Genomic DNA, 20,619 nt, shown 5'->3' on the forward strand with positions numbered 1-20,619 from the left:
TTGACACCCTGTTGCACCCCTGAATAGTGTATGGGTGCACATGTGGCACACTTACATGCCCTAAGGGCATGTATGTCTGCCACATGGCACTCTTGGAAAAGCACAAATTTGCTTTTTCTAAGGTTTTCGATATTTACCACTAACTTTTAGTTGGTCGTAAATACCGAATCCTTATCTCAGAAATGCACTCACTTGAGTACTCCCTACATTAAGGATTCAGTAATGTACTGAATCGGTATTTTAACGAATCGGTAATATACTAATTCTTTAAATTACCGATTCGGTAAATTACCGAATCCTTAAATGTAGCCCCTACATCTCAAATGCCCAATACCGGTCGGTAACAGCCGAAATTCGGTAATTACGGCCGTTACCGACCGGTATTGGGCGACCTACATATGGCCCTGAGTCCTTTAAAAGTAGAATGTTAAACAATGTTTAATGTCCAGTGAATGGGGGGCTCTTTCAGACAGTAAAGATGGAGCAGGGAAGAAGGAGGGCAGAATCACTGGTTCATTTAGATGAAAAGTTGAAAGTACCTTAGGAATAAAAGAAGGTTTGGGATGAAGAATTACTCTATCCTGATTGTGAGAAGTTGGCCTGATGTATGATGTCTCCAATTCTGGGGGCACCTTGTATCAGTCCAAACAATCCCTTATGGTGGTGGTTGTAAGCCAACCTTATAGACAAGCTATCCTAGAGGTAGCATGGACTAAGCAGCCTTCAGGCTAAACTCAAGAGGGCATGTGAAGCCAGCTGTTTTACCACATACAATCCTGTAATATCAAATGAAAGGACACCACACAAGTTATATATTATAAAAATATATGTGTTTATTACTATAATAATCCTCTGTACTCTTTATGAGTGCAGAGGCACAAGCGTTTAAACAAAAGCACAATTAAACATTCAAAAGTTGCACGTTTATGGATAGGGCCGGTGGCCACTCAAACCATATATTAAAAAAGTGGTATAAGTATCACTTTATGAACAGTGGTAAGGCCTAGGGCCTTGGGAATAGCTGGGACTACACTGGACTAACAGCAGTTAGGACGGGAGTAGCCCGCGGGATTCGGGTGCAGCGCTAAAAGCACACGTATGCACCAATGCAAAGTCAATGGTGCGTAAAAGTTATCGAGTTACAGTTTCAGGAGTCTTCCCACTGGAATAGAATTACCACCCTTTAAACTTAGACACTAGAGGTGTAAACCACTACAGGAGCACCGGTGTTAGATCGTTACCTCACCCACAGGAAGCGGGTGCATAGATGCCAAAGTGTGTCGGGTTTCGTCGTGTAGATCTATGGAGCCTGGAGATGAAGATGCTGCAGGCGGCCAGAAGACATTGGTGTGCAGCGGTTGGGATTTGAGCTTGCTGTTGTTTTACCATTGCAATCTTTATATCAAATTGAAAGATCACATTAAGTACTATAGGTACATATAAACAAAAGCTTAGCATACTTAAGTTCTACTGAACTTAGTAGTTATAGGTAAAAGGGAGTAGCACACCCTGACTACAACTCACTAGCAAGGTTCCAGTAGGAAAACACTTAGTGTAGGTAAGTGCATCACTTAAACCTCACTAAAAGCATGTCTGGCACAGGTGAAGCTTCCAGCTCTCTACCTGTGAGAGGTGACCCAGCCAGGGAGCCTTCCAGATATGCAAATCTCAGCTTCAAGGACTTGAGCGGCTTGTGCCAATCAAGGGGGCTGAAAAGGGATCACAACCCTACAATCTCCCTCCTGATAGCAATCTTAGAAAAAGATGATTCTGAGAAAGGTAGTGCAGGTCCCACAGGGAACCCAGGAGATGAGGTAAATCCCCCAGAGACTGAACCCATCACTCCCATAGTAATAGATGAGGAGGTAGGAGAGGGTGATGACTCAGATGATGATCAGAGGGATAACCAGGTACCAGTTGGTGAGCTTAACCAAGCTAACTTTGTCCTACATGGGAATGGAGAAGGGAACCACTTCCCCAGACCCAATAACAGAATACTCCCAGGCAATAGAGGAGATAGATCCCTTTCCAGGGACTCTAACCTTTCTAATGCCTCAAGGAACTCTCAAAGGGGAATGACTTCCCCCCAGAGAAAAAAGCATAAGGCCAGGATGAGAGCTGTCAAACTCCAGATAGAGAGGGAGGCGGTAGCCCTGGCCCAAGCTAGGGAACAAAAATGGTGTGGGGTAGAACCCACTGGTGGCAGCATAATTCCCAAAGAGAAAGACAGGTCCTATGATAATAGAAACCTGACAAAAATTGTGCCCCCTTACAGGGAAGGGGATGACATCCACAAGTGGATAACTGCTCTGGAGAGAGCCTGCATGGTACAGCAGGTTTCTCAAGATCAGTGGGCAGCAATCTTATGGTACTCCTTTTCTGAGAAAGGGAGAGACAAGCTCCTCACTGTTAGAGCTGAGGATGCTAAAAACTACTCTGTCCTGAAGAGTGCTCTTATTGATGGGGTTGGCCTAACCCTGAGCAATACAGGTTGTTGTTCAGAGATACCCAAAAAAGCTCAGACTCAGGACTGGACTGATTTTGTTGATTGTGCCACTAAGGCTCTGGAGGGTTGGTTGCAGGGAAGTAAAGTCTCAGACTATACAGGATTGTACAATCTTATAATGAGAGAACAGATCCTTAATAATTGTCAGAACCAACAGTTGCATTAACACCTTATTGACTCAGATCTGACCTCTCCCCAAGAATTGGGAAAGAAGGCAGACAAATGGGTCAGAACAAGGGTTAAGCAGAAACCCGAGAACCAAGGAGGTGATCAAAAGAGGCGGACCAGAAGGGTGGAGATAGGAAAGAAAAAGACCAGAAGTCTTCTTCAGCCCCCCAAAATAATTCTAATAAGGAGGATGGTTCCCAGAATGGAAACAAGAAGAAGAATGATGGCCCAAAGAAACCTTGGTGCAATAACTGTAAATCAGTTTCTCACTGGGGTAGTGAGTGCACTAAGAAAAATCCAGTCCCTACCACTGCAGCCCCTAAGGCACCTGCACCCCCTAGTACAGTCAGCAGTGGTGGTACACAACCCAAGGCTATAGTGGGGTTAACCCTGGGTACTGAGATGGAGTCTGGCCTAGTCAGAATCCCTACTCAGGCAGTTCTGCTATATGATGTGGACATGGCTATGTCCACTACTATGAGTCCCAATACTTTGGGCAAGTATAGGCAGATGCCTTTGACCAATGAGAAACTGGCTCAGGCATACAGGGACCCATGTGCCAGTGTCACTATGGTGACACCTAACTTTGTGGACCCTGGACAAATTGTACTAGGTGAGAACTACCTAGTGACCAATGCTAGCAATGCCACTACTACACATAGTGTGGCTGTTGTTAACTTCTCCTGGGGAGGGGTCACTGGCCTCAAGAAAGTTTTTGTGAGTGCAGACCTCCCAGTTGACTGTCCTTTGGGCAATGATCTAGAGAGTTCCTCATGGTCAGAAGTGGAGTATAGAACTCATGCGGAGATGCTAGGTATTTCAACACATGTCCTTGCTGTAACCAGGTCCCAGGCCAAGAAGTGCCTACCTGAACCTCTGGTGGATCTTGAAACTATAGACCAACCACAATCCAAGAGAAAGAGCAAGAGGGTTAAGGCAGTGCCTTCCCACTTGCCCCAGGTTGAGGATCAGCCCTCTCAGGAGGGTGATTCTGTGATCCAATAGGAGACTCTCCTGGATGAACTTGAACCTGATCAGGTTGAGTTTCTGGGGACAGGGTGACCCTCAAGGGCAGATCTGGGGCCGGCTCAGTTAACTTGCCCTTCTCTTGAACCCCTCAGACAGCAAGCTGCTACTGAGGCTGCTGGGAATGCTCAAGGTACCCATAGAGTGTATTGGGATGATGGGCTCCTTTATTCAGAGGCTAGAGACCCCAAGACTGGTGCTACCAGGAGGTTGGTTATACCTCTGCAATTTAGGGGCTTCTTACCTTGGCCCATGATATTCCTTTAGCAGGACATCTAGGCCAGAACAAGACTTGGGACAGGCTTGTCCCTCACTTTCACTGGCCCCACATGTCAGAAGATGCCAAGGAGTTTTGTCGCTCCTGTGTTACCTACCAAGCCAGTGGCAAATCAGGTGGCACAACAAAGGCCCCCCTCATACCACGACCTGTGGTGGGGGTACCCTTTGAAAGAGTGGGGATAGACATTGTTGGCCCAATGGCCCCCCAAACAGCATCTGGGCACACATTTATACTGGTGGTAGTGGATCATGCCACCAGGTATCCAGAAGTTATTCCCCTGAGGACCACAACAGCTCCTGTTGTGGCAAGGGCCCTGCTTGGAGTTTTCTCCAGAGTGGGCTTTCCAAAGGAGGTTGTCTCTGCCAGAGGTGCAAACTTCATGTCAGGATATTTGACTGCTATGTGGAAGGAGTGTGGTGGTATTTATAAATTCACTACACCCTACCAGCCACAGTGTAATGGGATTGTTGAATGGTTCAACAGGACCCTCAAAGGGATGATAAAAGGGTTACCTGAAAAGCTTAGGCGAAGATGGGACATCCTTTTACCCTGCCTTCTGTTTGCTTACAGAGAGGTCCCACAAAAGGGGGTTGGCTACAGCCCTTTTGAGCTTTTGTTTGGGCATCCTGTAAGAGGACCCCTATGTCTTGTGATGGAAGGATGGGAGTTACCTCTCAAAAAGCCTAAACTTGACATAGTGGACTATGTACTTGGTCTCCACGCCAGAGCTGGGGCTGTAGTACCCCAGCACTGGTTTGAACCGGGCTATGCATGGAGCACCGTGTGTGCCCTAGGCAGTGTCTAGATGCATTCACTGAATGCAGCCCTCCCTGCCCCAATACTCAAAACCCCTGTCTGGGGAGGTGCCAGCACCTCCCTGGACAGGAATCCTATTGTCCAGGCCTCCCCTGCCGGAGTTTCGTCCAGCAGCAGGAGGTCAGACTTGTGTCTGTGGCAGCAACATCCATTTTGTGATGCTTAGGCTCTGTTTAACTTTAACCGGGTAAAGCAGTAACTTACATGTCTTTTCCCTCTAGAAGGGTGGAATGCTACCCCCGCCGCCAGAAAAGGCGGGGAGGTAGTATTCCAAAGTGTTTGACACCTTACACGACATCCAAATTGCACAGGTTTTGGGAATCAAAGCATAGATGCGCACACACGTCCTAATATCTCATTTTATCAAAAGCAAAGGTGCAAAGAGAGCTTGAGGCACAATCCCCTATACCTCCAATGAATGGGAAGCTGGTGGTGACACAACCGGCTTGCCCAAAATACAATAAACAAAAAGTAGCCCAGTACACTTTACAAGCAAATAGTAACAATTATACAATCAAAGCACAAAATTATTCCAAAGAAGAGTGAATGTTGTGATTGTTTTCGATTTCATCCTTTTTATAAAACCTTTTGAAACCGGCAACATGTTTCGTCCATACACGGACTTCTTCAGGGCTTGCATTATGTATCTATCACGCTGTTATATAATTATTCCCCTTGTATTTAGACCAAGTGGTTTTTAAAATCAATTTGTAAAGTCCCACATTGAGGTCTGTTATGCTCCAAGTAACGTTCCCTGCTGAATATGTATCCGAATATAGTGTAATTCCGGCAGCACGATCATCCACGATGTAGGGCAGCCCTACACCACACCAGCAAGAGAGCAAGCTGGTTCACCGAAGACCTCCAGACCTCCAAGCGAACCTGCCGAAAACTAGAACAAAACTGGACCCGCGAAAGAACCCCGGAAAGCTACACAGCCCACAGGAACGCCACCCGCCGACACCACCATTTCATAAGATCTGCCAAAAAGACTGCCTTCAGAGACCACCTAGACAACAACGCACACAACAGCAAAGAGCTCTTCAGCATCGTGAAGGAACTCTCCAACCCCAGCTTCAACACCAACAACATCCCACTGTCACAAGACCTGTTTGACTCGCTGGTCACCTTCTTCCATCGCAAGATCACAGACATCCACGACACCTTCGAGGCCGTCACCACCCCGGCAACAGCCCACACCCCCGCTCCCACGACCACTACCCGCACCAACCGCCTGCGTGCCTGGACCAACATCAACGACAGCGACACCATCAAGATCATGAACACCGTCCACTCCGGATCCCCTGAAGACCCCTGCCCACACCACATCTACAACAAAGCCAGCAGCACCATTGCACCCCACCTCCGGAAAACCATCAACATCTCCTTCGAGACAGTGACCTTCCCAGAGAGCTGGAAGCACGCAGAGATCAATGCCCTACTAAAGAAACCCAAGGCGGACCCCAAGGACCTCAAGAACTTCTGACCCATCTCCCTACTCCTGTTCCCGGCGAAGTAACGTTCCCTGCTGAATATGTATCCGAATATAGTGTGATTCCGACAGTACGATCATCCACGATGTAGGGCAGCCTAAGACAAGCACGTCTGCGCCCGTCTGCGGCCGGATGGGGCCAGGGGCCACAACCCCTGCATCTTTTCCTGCACAGAGAAGGTATTATAGTTCTGATTCCCTTCTTAGCATGAGGACCAGTATAGAAATTAGCTGTGAGCACTCTTATCACGCTCTAGAGCTTCCCGCGGTTTGTCCCCTTTGTAAATACAAGCTGAACACCACCCAATATCAGAATGGGAAGTGGGACATCAACATGCTGCTCTTAAACTGTAGGTCTTTACCTAAACATAGCATAGAAATTGCCCTATTATTGGAGGAACATCTGCCAGATGCAGTCTTTTTAACGGAAACCTGGTTGACGCCAGATTCCGAACCAGACGCAATACAGGCATTACCTCCAGGCTATCAGATCATGCGAAAAGACCGCGCACTAGGGAGAGGAGGTGGCGTGGCCATTATCTATAAAGAACAGTACACTTGCCGATGTTCCCCTGACTCTATCCCAGACTGTAAAAGTTTATCTTTCAGTATTGATTTTTCCCCCAACAATTGTTTTTCGGGCACTCTTATATACCGCCCCCCAGGCCCCACTAAGCAGTTTCATAAAGCTTTACCACCGATTGTCGCTGAGTTGGTCACAGTTCCTGCCAACTTTATGCTACTAGGCGACCTTAACATCCATTTTGACATTACCACTGACCGCACTGCAATGGAGCTGGCGGACGACCTAGCCGCATTACAACTGGAACAACTGGTGGTCTCCTCAACCCATAGTAGGGGCCATCTTTTGGATCCAATTTTCAGTAATTGCTCTGAGCTCAGAGTTGGCTCTATTATTTGGCTGCCTTGGACTGACCACTCACTGATTCCTCTTACATGGTCTATAAGCAAGCCATCCTCTTTGATTCCTATTCCACGGAAAGCTAGAAACTGGTCCAGACTCCCTTTGGAACAGTGGACCGATGCTCTTATGACCTCTAGACCCCCACCTAATAAGTATCCCTATGTAGCCAACAGGGAGTATGATGAGTGGATTCAAAACTCTCTCGAGGCTACACTTCCCCTCTGTAAAACTACTTTGAAGCGGTCGTCGAAAACCGCCCCTTGGTACTCAATGGAGCTTAGGTTAAAAAAACGACAATGTAAAAAATTAGAAAGAAGGTGGCGCCTGGAATTCGCCTCCTCTGATAAAATGCTATATAGGGAGGCGATACGAGCCTACAAACAAGAGATAATAAGCGCACAAGCGGCTTACTTCACAGAAAAAATTACGTTGGCTAAATCAAAACCAAAAGAAATTTTTCAAATAGTAAAGTGTCTTACTAAACCCTCTCCCCCCCCCCCCCCTTGCGTCCAATTGTAACACAATGGCTCTCTGCAATAATTTGGCAGAATTCTTCTACCAAAAGGTGCATCAAATCTATGTATCATTCACGGTGGTGGACCCAAACCCTTCTGGTCAGAAGTTGCCCATCAGGTTCCAGCCACTCTGGACCAGTCCCCTTTACTTGATCAGTTTCCTTTACTTGATCATGAGACCCTTGAATTAATGATGCTTCAAGGAAAGTCAGGCTCCCCTTGTGACCCAGCCTCACCGGACGTACTAGTCTCGATAAGCCAGGTTGTCCTCCCCACTGTTTTGAACCTTCTTAATGCCTCCCTGTCTTCCGGGATAGTTCCGCCCACCTGGAAACAAGCCATGGTGCGTGCACTTTTGAAGAAACCAAATGCAGACCCTGGTAATTTTAATAACTATCGTCCCATCTCCCTGCTCCCCTGGGTGAGCAAAATTCTTGAAAAACATGTTAATATACACTTAATGAATTTTCTCGAAAGTAACCAATTGCTTGACGCCACTCAGACAGGTTTTCGTCCCAAACATGGCACGGAGACCGCTCTCCTTGCAGTCATCGAGGAAACCAGAAGGATTCTGGACCGAGGAGGATCAGTGGCAGTGGTCCTCTTCGATCTGAGTGCGGCATTCGACACGGTCAATCATGACACGCTACTGCGTCTCCTTTCTGATTTGGGAATATCAGGAAGAGCAATAATCTGGCTCAAATCCTTTCTGAGTAATAGGACTTTTCAGGTCTTTGAGGGAGATACGGTCTCCTCCAGCAAACCACTGAGTTGCGGGGTTCCGCAGGGTTCATCTTTGAGCCCTGCGTTATTCAACGTTTATATGAGACCGCTGGCTGAGGTCGTCCGTCCATTTGGCATTAAGATCATTACATATGCTGATGACACTCAGCTAGTGGTCTCCCTCGCACAGGAAGACGGCCAGCCAGCACTGAGTGGCCTGATGAAATGTCTGGAGGAAGTAAAAAACTGGATGACGATATCCTGTCACAAGCTCAATGGAGACAAAACGGAGCTGATGCTCCTTGGCCCTGCTGCCCTATCTAATATGAACTTTCCATGGCCCCCCAGCCTGGGTACAGCACATACACCTAAAGACAATATAAAAAGTCTGGGGGTATGGTTGGACAAATCCCTGACTTTTAACACCCAGGCAACCAAGCTATCAGCAATTTGTTTTGGTCTTCTCAGGATGCTGAAAAAAGTTCTTCCACTTTTACCTGGGGAAGCCAAACAGATAGTCATCCAAGGTCTGATCCAGTCTCGATTAGACTTTAGTAATGCCCTGTACCTAGGTGCTCCTGACTACACACTGCGGAAACTGCAGATTATTCAGAAATGCGCTGCCCGCACGCTGCTTCAGCTGCCCCGCAAAGTGACAGCAAAGCCTGAGCTTAGGAGCCTACATTGGCTGCCGGTGCGGGAAAGAATTTGCTTCAAAGCAATGTGCATCTCCCACTAGGCTTATTGGCAGTCGGGCCCGGCAATCAGCTGTGGGCTGATCATACCTTACCACCCCAGTAAACAACTCCGTTCAAGTCAGGCCTTTTTGGCCACAGTCCCCCAAGTTAAGAGAACTAGAGCAGGTGGTAGGCTGTTTTCTTACAATGCCGCCAAACTGTGGAATCAACTCCCACTTCAGCTCAGGGCTAACCCTAATTTGCTTACCTTTCGTAAGCAACTAAAAACTTTTCTTTTTAACACATATAACTAGGTCTCTGTGACGATTGGTTCAGCGGTTAGCACCATTTCTTTAGCGATTGGACGCCCCAGGGCAGCAATCGCGCTTTATAAATCCTCTTTTCATTTCATTTCATTTCACATGGGGAATAATGATATAACAGTGCGACAGATACATACGGCAAGCCCTGAAGAAGTCAGTGTATGGACGAACCGCTTTGGGGGTTTCAAAAGGTTTAAAAAAAAGAAAAATAAAGGATGAAATCGAAAACAATCACAACATCATGGTGAAGGTCATCGAAAAGGCAGTCAACATACAACTAACCAGCTTCCTCGAAGAGAACAACATCCTGGACCAGTCAGGGATCCGCAGCAACCACAGCACCAAAACTGCCCTCATCACTGCCACCGACGATATAAGGAACATGCTCGACAACAGAGAAACCGCGGCCCTCATCCTCCTGGACCTGTCAGCCGCTTTTGACACATTCTGCCACCACACACTAAGAGCACGCCTCCACAATGACGGAATCCAAGAGAAGGCCCTGGATGGACCACCTCCTTCCTTTCCGGGAGAACCCAGAGCGTCCGCCTCCCCCCCTTCCACTCCGAAGCCACCGAGATCATCTGCGGCGTACCCCAAGGCTCATCTTTCAGACCAACGCTGTTCAACGTCTACATGGCACCACTCGCTCACGTCGCCCGACAGCATGACCTAAACATCATCTCCTATGCCGACGACACCCAGCTGATCCTCTCGCTCACCAAGGAGCCCCACACCACCAAAACCAACCTCCATGAAGGAATGAAGGCCATCGCCGACTGGATGAGGAACAGCCTACTGAAGCTGAACTCTGACAAGACAGAGGTCCTCATCCTCGGCTCCACCCCCTTGGCCTAAATTGACCCCTGGTGGCCGATGGCACTAGGAGCACCCCCTATACCCACCAACCACGCACGAATCCTAGTGGTCATTCTTGACTCCACACTCCCCATGACAAAGCAGGTCAACGCCGTCTCCTCCTCCTGCTTCAACACCCTCCGCATGCTTCTCAGAATCTTCCAGTGGATCCCCACCGACACTAGAAGGACGGTCACCCAGGCACTCGTCAGCAGCAGACTGGACTACGGCAACGCACTCTGAGCAGGAGCCCCGGCCAAACTCCTGAAACGACTCCAACAGATCCAGAACGCCTCAGTACGCCTGCTCCTCGACATCTCCAGCCGCAGCCACATCACACCCCGCTTGAAAGACCTGCGCTGGCTCCCCATCAACAAGAGGATAAACTTCAAGCTCCTCACCCACGCACACAAGGCACTCCACAACACCGGACCAGCCTACCTCAATAGACGACTCAGCCTCTACACCCCAGCCTGTCAGCTCTGCTCCGCAGACCATGCCCTCACCATCGTCCTCCGCATCCGAAGATTGACCACCAGCGGCAGATCATTCTCCCACCTTGTTGCCAAGACGTGGAACACTCTCCCCATCTGCCTACGGCAGACCAAAGACCTTCTAACCTTCAGGAGACTCCTCAAGACCTGTCTCTTCAAACAGTTGCAGCACCCCCTGCTCCCCCCCCCCAGCGCCTTCAGACCCTCACGGGTATGTAGTGTGCTTTACAAATGCTATGATTGATTTATTTAATGTTCCCAACAAAAACTGAAGGTTTATGCTCGCTGGACCTCCTTCTCTTTGGAAAGCAATTGCCCGAGAGAGGCATCTGTGCTCATTGGGGCTTTGGAGAGGTCAAATTGCATATTTAAAGGCTCCCGCCAGCAGTAGCATTCATTATCAAGGGGGATATTCTCAAGAACGTGTGATAACCCTTGCAAAATTAGCTTAACACAACTTTTAACATTGCAGTCTATCGTGGGAAAATAACGCCGTGTTAGCTAAGTGTTCACAGCACGGAGGCACCATGCAATAGGCCAATGACAACGTGTGAAATGTCCGTGATAAAGTCAACGACATGCTGCAAAAATGCGGAACACAAATGCAAAAAAAGTTGCGATGGGGCCAATCGCGATACAAAAAGCAGTGAAAACCAGTGACAGGCCTGCAAATCCCACGCGCCAGATGAGAAAAGGCACTATAAAAGCAACAAAAGAACACACCAAAAACATTTCAAAGTGCGCAGCAACATGGATGCACCCGGACCAAGTGCAGAGGTCAGGGCAAACCCCACAAGCCCCACAGACCACCAGCAAGGAACAACAGGGTCGGAGAAGGCCAAGGAGAAGAGGGAGAGGAAGACGTGGTGCAGTCCGTAAGAAAACCAGATCAGAATCACAGTGGTGACAGAATGCTACCATCAACTGACCCACAATAAGACAAACGTGAATGCATTTGGAATGTTGAGGAGGTCAATGGCATGATTTGAAAAGCCAAGCCAAGCACAAACCCGCTACCAACAGGAAGGCAGCAACGGCGACAGGAGGTGGGAGTCCTGCGCCACAGGAGGAGCTGGAGGAAGCGGAGGCCACAGTCAACAGTGTGGAGATGGTGCAAGGATTTGGAAGTAAGCGCTATGTAAATGCAATTACAATACAATACAGATATGGAAAGTCCACAGCAGTGAGTCCCATGTAAAGGGGGTGGAAGTGAGTGTTGCAAGACAGATTGTGCAAGTATCCTTTCAGTTCACAAGCTATGATCGTTACATTTATCCCACTTCCAGGGACACCCCCAGATTGGGCAGAGGTGTAGGAGAACAGTTTTCTGCACCAGGGAAAATGTTTTCCATAGTGAAAAAAAAAAAAAAAATGCAGAGTCAGGAGCCCGGGGGAGGCCGGACATGACCTCCCCAGGGGGACTTTTGGAAGCCTGCGCAGGTGCAGTTTATCTAGAGTACTACGGGGGTGTTTGTTAATTATAAAAAACACAAAAACACCAAAAAATGCAAAAAATTAAATGTTCATTCAAGTAGAGCTGTAAACCTCTTCATGTGTGTGTGACGGATCCTGCCCACGGAGCATCAGAGGCACAAACTGCAGAATCCCGGCGCTTCTTGCATTAGACAAGCAGAGACCTCAACTTCCACCTCGACAATCAACTGGACCCCAACACCACATCCCTCCTGGACAACCTCCACAACATTGGACTCCGCCAGATTGTGACCGAGCCCACGCACTCAGCAGGACACACCCTCGACCCCCTCTTCACTACAGGAAACTCCATCACCTTCAGCCACACCACCGAACTCCCATGGACCGACCATCATTGCGTCCACTTCACCTTCAGAACACCCACCATCCACAGACACCAGCACCTGCTTCCACAAAGAAACTGGACCAAAATCACCGATGACCAGCTCACCTCCTCACTCAACAACTCCACCCCAACCATCGCGGAAAACGACGACCCCAACACCGCAGCCCGAACCCTGCATAGATGGATCTCGGACAGCACCAACACCATAGCCCCCCTCAAGAAAAACAACAATACCCGTGCCAAGAAAGCCAGATGGTTTACCACCGAACTTCGAGAGTCCAGGCGCACATGCCGCCGCCTCGAAAAGGCCTGGAGAAACACCAAATCCACAGAAGCCCACAACAACTTCAGAGCCGCCACCAACGCCCACCATCAACTCATCAGAGAAACGAGGAAAAAAGCGATTGAAGACAGAATCTCCACCCACGCACACAACAGCAAGGAACTCTTCAGCATCATCAAGGAGTTCGCCCAACCCACCAGCGAGTCTACCGACATCCCTCCCTCACAAGACCTCTGCGACAAACTCAGCATCTTTTTCCACCACAAAATCAAGAGCATCTACGACAACTTCGACGAAGACAACCAACACACTGAACCCTCACCAACCACCCCCGACACCCGGAAACCAGCGATTGATGACTGGACAGCCCTCACCACCGAAGACACACTGAAGAAAATGAAGTCAATCCACTCAGGGGCCCCCACGGACCCCTGCCCCCACCACATCTTCAACAGAGCCGCCAACACCATCGCACCCATGCTCCGCCAAACCATCAACCGCTCCCTGGCGACCGCCTCATTCCCCGACGACTGGAAACACGCCGAGGTCAACCCCCTCCTAAAGAAACCCTCAGCGGACCCCACCAACCTCAAAAACTACAGACCCATCTCCCTGCTCCCGTTCCCAGCGAAAGTCATCGAGAAAGCCATCAACAGCCAACTCGCCACATTCATTGAAGAACACAACATCCTCGACTCCTCCCAATCCGGCTTCAGAAAAAACCACAGTACGGAAACCGCTCTCCTCGCCGCAACAGACGACATCCGCACCTTACTGGACAAAGGAGCAACAGTAGCCCTCATCCTCCTCGACCTATCAGCGGCGTTCGACACAGTCTCCCACCGCACCCTAATACGCAGACTCTACGATGCAGGAATCCAGGACAAGGCCCTCGACTGGATCTGCTCCTTCCTCTCCAGCAGGACGCAGCGGGTCAGACTCCCCCCTTTCCTCTCGGACCCCACACCTATAACCTGCGGAGTCCCCCAGGGCTCCTCCCTCAGCCCGACGCTCTTCAATGTCTACATGGCTCCACTTGCCCCCATCGTCAGAACCTACGGACTCAACATCGTGTCATATGCAGACGACACCCAGCTCATCCTCTCCCTATCCAACGAGCCCAACACCGCCAGACGCAACTTTCGAGAAGGCATGGAAGCCGTCGCCAAATGGATGAAAAACAGCTGCCTACAACTAAACACCAACAAAACAGAAGTACTCATCATGGGCCCAAACCCCAGCGCCTGGAGTGACACCTGGTGGCCCACCGCCCTCGGAAACCCGCCAACCCCCACAGACCACGCACGCAACCTGGGAATCATCCTGGACTCCGAGCTCAAAATGGACCGCCAGATCAACTCTGTCTCATCTTCCTGCTTCCACACCCTCCGCCTCCTTCGTAAGACCTTCAAATGGATCCCCCTCGAACACCGAAAGACAGTCACTCACGCCCTGGTCACCAGCAGACTCGACTACGGCAACGCACTCTACGCCGGAATAAACAAAAACCTCATCCGCAAGCTACAGAACATCCAGAACGCCGCCGCAAGACTGGTCCTCAACCTGCCAAAACACTGCCACATCTCCCAGCACCTGCGCACACTCCACTGGCTCCCCGTCGAGGCGAGAATCACCTTTAAGATGCTCACCCACGCACACAAGGCCCTCCACGGCACCGGACCAGCATACCTGAACAGTCGACTCAAATTCCACGCACCCCAAAGGACCCTACGATCAGCCCAGCTTTCCTACGCTGTGGTCCCCGCACCAGAAAGACCAGATCGGGAGGCCGCTCCTTCTCCTTCCTCGCGGCCAAAGCATGGAACGCCCTTCCGCTCCACCTCAGACAGACAACATCGCTCCCCATCTTCGCAAGAAACCTCAAAACCTGGCTCTTCGAAAGACCCCCTCCTTGATGGAATGGAACCTGCACCCCCCAACCCCCCCCCACCCCTAGCGCCTTGAGACCCTTACAGGTGAGTAGTCGCGCTTTAACAAACTCCTGATTGATTGATTGAGAGACGTGTGATCTGCGCCCCATCGCCCAGCGCAGAGTCCACGCCCCGGGGGCTGCACCTGCCACAAGGGTCCGGGATGTACCTGGGCCTGAGACGAACGAGAAAAGAAAGAAGAAAAGAGAAATGTTGCTGATCAGGGGAAGGAAAGTTAAAGATTAATCTCGTCTGCTCCTGGCGGGTCCCAAAGTCCAGAGGGGGCTGTATAAAGCCCCGGCGCGAGGAAGATGAAACATACATCCCCCCGAGGAGACGGACACCGCCGGCCGGAGCCGAGCTGTAAGTAATGCATCCATCCAACTATTCATCCATGTGCCCCTATATTCACCCGTCCATCCATGTGTGTGTGCTGGGATTACTGTAGCGCCTCCGGCACCTACAAGGCGTCGGAGCGCTGCACGGGGTCGAAGGCAGAGAGAAAGAGAGCGTCAGAGGCTTCTAGGCGCGGATTGTGGTGCGTGGGGGGGACAGTTGGACAGTGTATGTGTCATCATGTAGTGTGTTTTAAAGAGGCCGCTTCATATATCTCCTAGATTCTAAAAGGACGGGGCGCCTCCAAACACACCCACCCACCCACCCTTCATCCACGGATATATGCACACTTCCATCCTTCCACCCCTTCCTTCCTTCTATCCACCCAACCAATCATCCACCAGAAGAGACCCATCCACCCTTGTACATTAGTTGATCAACCTACCTAACAGCAGCCTCAGTTCATCCATTCCAGACTCACGCCTCCATCCAATCGATTCCCCAAACCCCCTTTCATATCCACCTATTCATCCATTTTTATTCACCCACGTATTCATCCATGTACCCACCCACCATACATCAACTCATCTGTCCTTCCATTCTTCCCCCACCACCCATCCATCTCTTCATCCTTCTACCTAAAACCTATTCCCACCAATCCATTCACCATCCATCATGTGCCCACATCATACTCACCCACAAATCCATCAATCCATCCTGCCACCTGGTCATCCATTCATCCATCCATACCCATCCACCCAATCCATACATCCATTCATCCATCTATCCCCATCCATCCATCCATCCTTTCATCCATCCATACCCATCCATCTATCTGTCCATTCATCCACTCTCCCAATCACTTATCCATCTCTGCATCCATCCATCCATACATCATCCATCCATCCATCCATCATCCATCCATCCATCTACCATTACCCATCCATTCAATACTCAATTATGCATTCCATATCCACCCACCCATCCGTCCATTGAGCTGTCGATCCTTACATCCAGGATCCATCCATCCACCAAACAACCGTACCCACTCACCCACCTATACATCCAGCCATCAGTCCATCTGTCTGGCCTTCCTACCCACATCCATCTGTCTATCCATCAACTATCCTCCAGCTCGAAGCAGGTCCCCCACTCCACCAAACACCCTTCTAGCACCGGTCACAAGTGGAAGCCCACTGTCAGAAACCCTTCTTTCCATAACCAGTGGTACTCCTCTGTAACCCCTTCCACTACTGGATACCTTTCTAGCCACTCTATTAATTCAACTAGCCATACCCATCATTGTCAGTACAGCCGCCACCCACCCACTGTCTGCAGCTCACCTCTACTCCGCGCCTCACCATGGCACTGTTAGCAGCCCCCACCCCTCAGCTCCACCTTTCTGCTCACTCCCCAAGGCCATGGGACCTCACTTCCACTTCAAGGCTTACCTTTCTACCTGCTGCCCCCTCTCTATGAGCCCAAGAATAGGGTGCACACCCCTCCACTGTCAGATACTTCCCTGTCCATGACCACAAGCTGTTTATAAAACTGGACCAGCTCTCTCTGAACAATGGTCGCTCTCTCCCCTGTACTCTTAGACCAGCTCTCCCTGTACCCTGTGACCAGCTCTCTCTGTACTCTGTAACCAGCTCTCCCTGTACTCTATGACCAGCTCTCCCTGTACCCTGTGACCGGCTCTCCCTGTACTGTGACCGGCTCTCCCTGTACTCTGTGACCAGCTCTCCCTGTACTCTGTGACCAGCTCTCCCTGTACTCTGTGACCGGCTCTCCCTGTACTCTGTGACCGGCTCTCCCTGTACTCTGTGACCAGCTATCCCTGTCCACTGTGACCAGCTCTCTCTGTACTCTGCGACCAGCTCTCCCTGGACCCTGTGACCGGCTCTCCCTGTACTCTGTGACCAGCTCTCCCTGTACTCTGTGACCGGCTCTCCCTGTACCCTGTGACCAGCTCTCCCTGTACTCTGTGACCAGCTCTCCCTGTACTCTGTGACCGGCTCTCCCTGTACCCTGTGACCAGCTCTCCCTGTACCCTGTGACCAGCTCTCCCTGTACTCTGTGACCAGCTCTCCCTGTACTCTGGGACCGGCTCTCCCTGTACCCTGTGACCGGCTCTCCCTGAGCTCTGTGACCAGTTCTCCCTGTACTCTGTGACCAGCTCTCCCTGTACTCTGTGTCCAGCTCTCCCATCCTGACTCGCTCAGAAAGGGTCGCTCCCCACGCTTCCCTGTTCAGCTGGTATCGTAGCGCTTTGCTGCTCTTTGCTGCCATCACCATTTGAACTCTGATCGCATTCACAGCATCTGTGCTCTGCTCGCATTGATTGTGGTTGCATTTAACTGCCTGATTGATTTTTGTAGCGCTTTTAGTGCATAGCCCACATCGCGCGTTCTGTGTCTTGTGCCTGTGTGACCTCGTAGCGCTATATCGGAAAGCTCGCATTGCTGGTTAATTGAAATTGTGCCTGATTGTGCCGGTGCCTCTGCCCACATCTTTGCATTATTCTTGCCTGAGCCCCAATCTCGTCCTGTTTCGATTTTGGTTTGCTGCCATTTTGTTGTTGTTTTGTTGCCTCCCAGCCCGCCTCTCCACCCCGCTCCCGCCTCCCAGCGGACCCTCCCTCGCTCCGCCCCCCCCCCCACTATCCACTTATGATAGTCACACTTACGCGCAGCGTTCACTCGCTGCGGTCGCGCCCTATGCGCGCCGAAGGTGCGCCAAAGGTAAGCCCATCTACGCCCATCCGCGCCTGGACCGCGCCCAGCGCCGGACCCCCTGCCCCCCGTAAAACCCACTCCACCTGTATAATGTACGACGCCGCTACCCTCTCAGCACTTAACCCCGGCCGACTCCCAAACTGCTACCAAGCCACCCCAGGACACACCCATGGACCCTTCACCTGCCACTCCTGCAAGCTCGACTACATCAGAACCCACACCAATTCCACAAACTCCAAACAGAGCTCCGACACTAACCACCTGAAGTGCATCCTGCTCAACACCCGCTCGGTCAATAGACACGCCATTGAACTTTGGAACCTACTCGACACCACATCGCCGGACGGCGCCTTTCTTACAGAAACATGGATGAACGCCTCATCAGCACCCGACATCGCCATAGCCATCCCGGACAGCTACAAGATCATCCGAAAGGACCGCATCAACCAAACAGGAGGAGGCATCGCCATCGTCCATAAGAACACCATCCGCATCACGACCAGTTCCGACGATAACCTCGCAGCCGCCGAACACCTTCACTTCCAGATCCACACCGACCCCAAGACCACACTCAGAGGCACTCTCATCTACAGGCCACCAGGACCCCGCACACAATTCAGCGAAGACATCACTGACTTCATCAGCCCAAACGCCCTCCCCTCCGAGGACTACATTCTACTGGGAGACCTCAACTTCCACCTGGAAAAGAACAACGACAGCAACACCACTACCCTTCTGGACAACCTTGTCAATCTCGGACTCAAACAACTTGTTGACACCCCCACCCACTATGCCGGGCACACGCTCGACCCAATCTTCACCTCCAGCAAGCACATCTCCTTCAATCACACCACAGCTCTCCATTGGACGGACCACAGCTGCGTTCACTTCAACTTCAAAAAGACTACGACCCACAACCACCCACAACCAATTCCCCGCAGAAACTGGAACAAAATTAACACCGTCCAGCTCTTCAGATCACTTCACTAAAACCCACCTGCCAAATCATCGGACCCAAACCATGCAGCCACCAACCTCTCACAATGGATCACCCACAGCGCTGACGAATTAGCACCCTTGAAAAACCAACAAATCAAGCAAAATAGCAAAAGAGCACCCTGGTTCAATGATGACCTCAAGAAATCCAAGAAGATCTGCCGCACCCTCGAGAAAGCCTGGCGAAAAAACCCAACCACTGACAACCTAGCCACCTTCAAGAACGCCACCCGCAAACACCACCAACTGATCCGATCCACCAAGAAATCAGCATTCAAGGATCGACTCGATAACAACGCCCACAACAGCAAGGAACTATTCAACATCGTCAGAGTTTACCAACCCCACCGCCGACACCAACGACATCACTCCCTCCCAAGACCTCTGCGACTCTCTAGCCTCGTTCTTCCACAACAAAATCGCTGACATACATAACAGCTTTGGAGACCAGTCCACCCCACCCACCTCCGAACTAAAACCCCCCTCCAACAACCTTTGCACCTGGAACCCAATCACCACTGAAGACACCATTCGCCTGATGAACTACATCCACTCAGGATCGCCAACCGACCCATGTCCCCACTACATTTTCAACAAAGCAGACTCCATTATCGCACCCCATCTCCGAGACGTCATCAACTGCTCCCTCAACTCCGCTACCTTTCCGGAAAGCTGGAAACATGCCGAACTCAGCGCCCTCCTGAAAAAACCCACAGCAGACCCCACTGAACTTAAGAACTACCGCCCCATTTCGCTCCTCCCATTCCCTGCCAAAGTCATTGAGAAAGCCGTCAACAATCAGCTTGCCACATTCCTCGAATCCAACAAATCCCTCGACCCTTCACAGTCCGGCTTCCGAGCCAAACACAGCACCGAGATCGCCCTCATCGCAGCAACAGACGATATTCGAACTCTACTGGACAACGGAGAAACAGCTGCCCTCATCCTACTTGACCTCTCCGCAGCCTTCGACACAGTCTGTCATAGCACCCTTATACAACGCCTCAGCAACGTCGGAATACAAGGAAAATCATTGGACTGGATCATCTTATTCCTTGCCGGAAGAACCCAGAGAGTCCGCCTCCCCCTTTTAGATCAGAGGCCACCGAAGTCATCTGCGGCGTACCACAAGGATCATCAATCAGTCCCACCCTCTTCAACGTATACATGAGTCCCCTCGCATCCATCGCGCGCCAACACAACCTCAACATCATCTCCTACGCAGACGACACCCAGCTAATCCTCTCCCTCACCAAAGACCCAAACACCGCCAAAACCAACCTACACGAAGGGATGAAAGAAGTATCCGAGTGGATGAAGAACAGCCGTCTAAAACTGAACTCGGACAAAACGGAAGTCCTCATCTTAGGATCATCCCCCTCCGCCTGGGACTACTCATGGTGGCCTCCGGCCCTGGGAAACGCACCAATACCAACGGACCACGCACGTAACCTGGGCTTCATCCTGGACTCCTCCCTCTCGATGACCAGACAAGTCAACGCCGTCTCATCATCATGCTTCAACATCCTACGTATGCTCAAAAAAATCTTCTGTTGGATCCCCACCGAAACAAGAAAGACAGTCACCCATTCACTGATCACAAGCCGACTGGACTACGAAAACACCCTTTACGCCGGAACCACAGTCAAACTACAGAAAAAACTCCAACGCATCCAAAACGCCTCAGCCAGACTCATCCTAGACATCCCCCGC

Source organism: Lissotriton helveticus (assembly GCF_964261635.1).
Source record: "Lissotriton helveticus chromosome 1_1 unlocalized genomic scaffold, aLisHel1.1 SUPER_1_unloc_90, whole genome shotgun sequence".
NCBI classification, from domain to species: domain Eukaryota; kingdom Metazoa; phylum Chordata; class Amphibia; order Caudata; family Salamandridae; genus Lissotriton; species Lissotriton helveticus.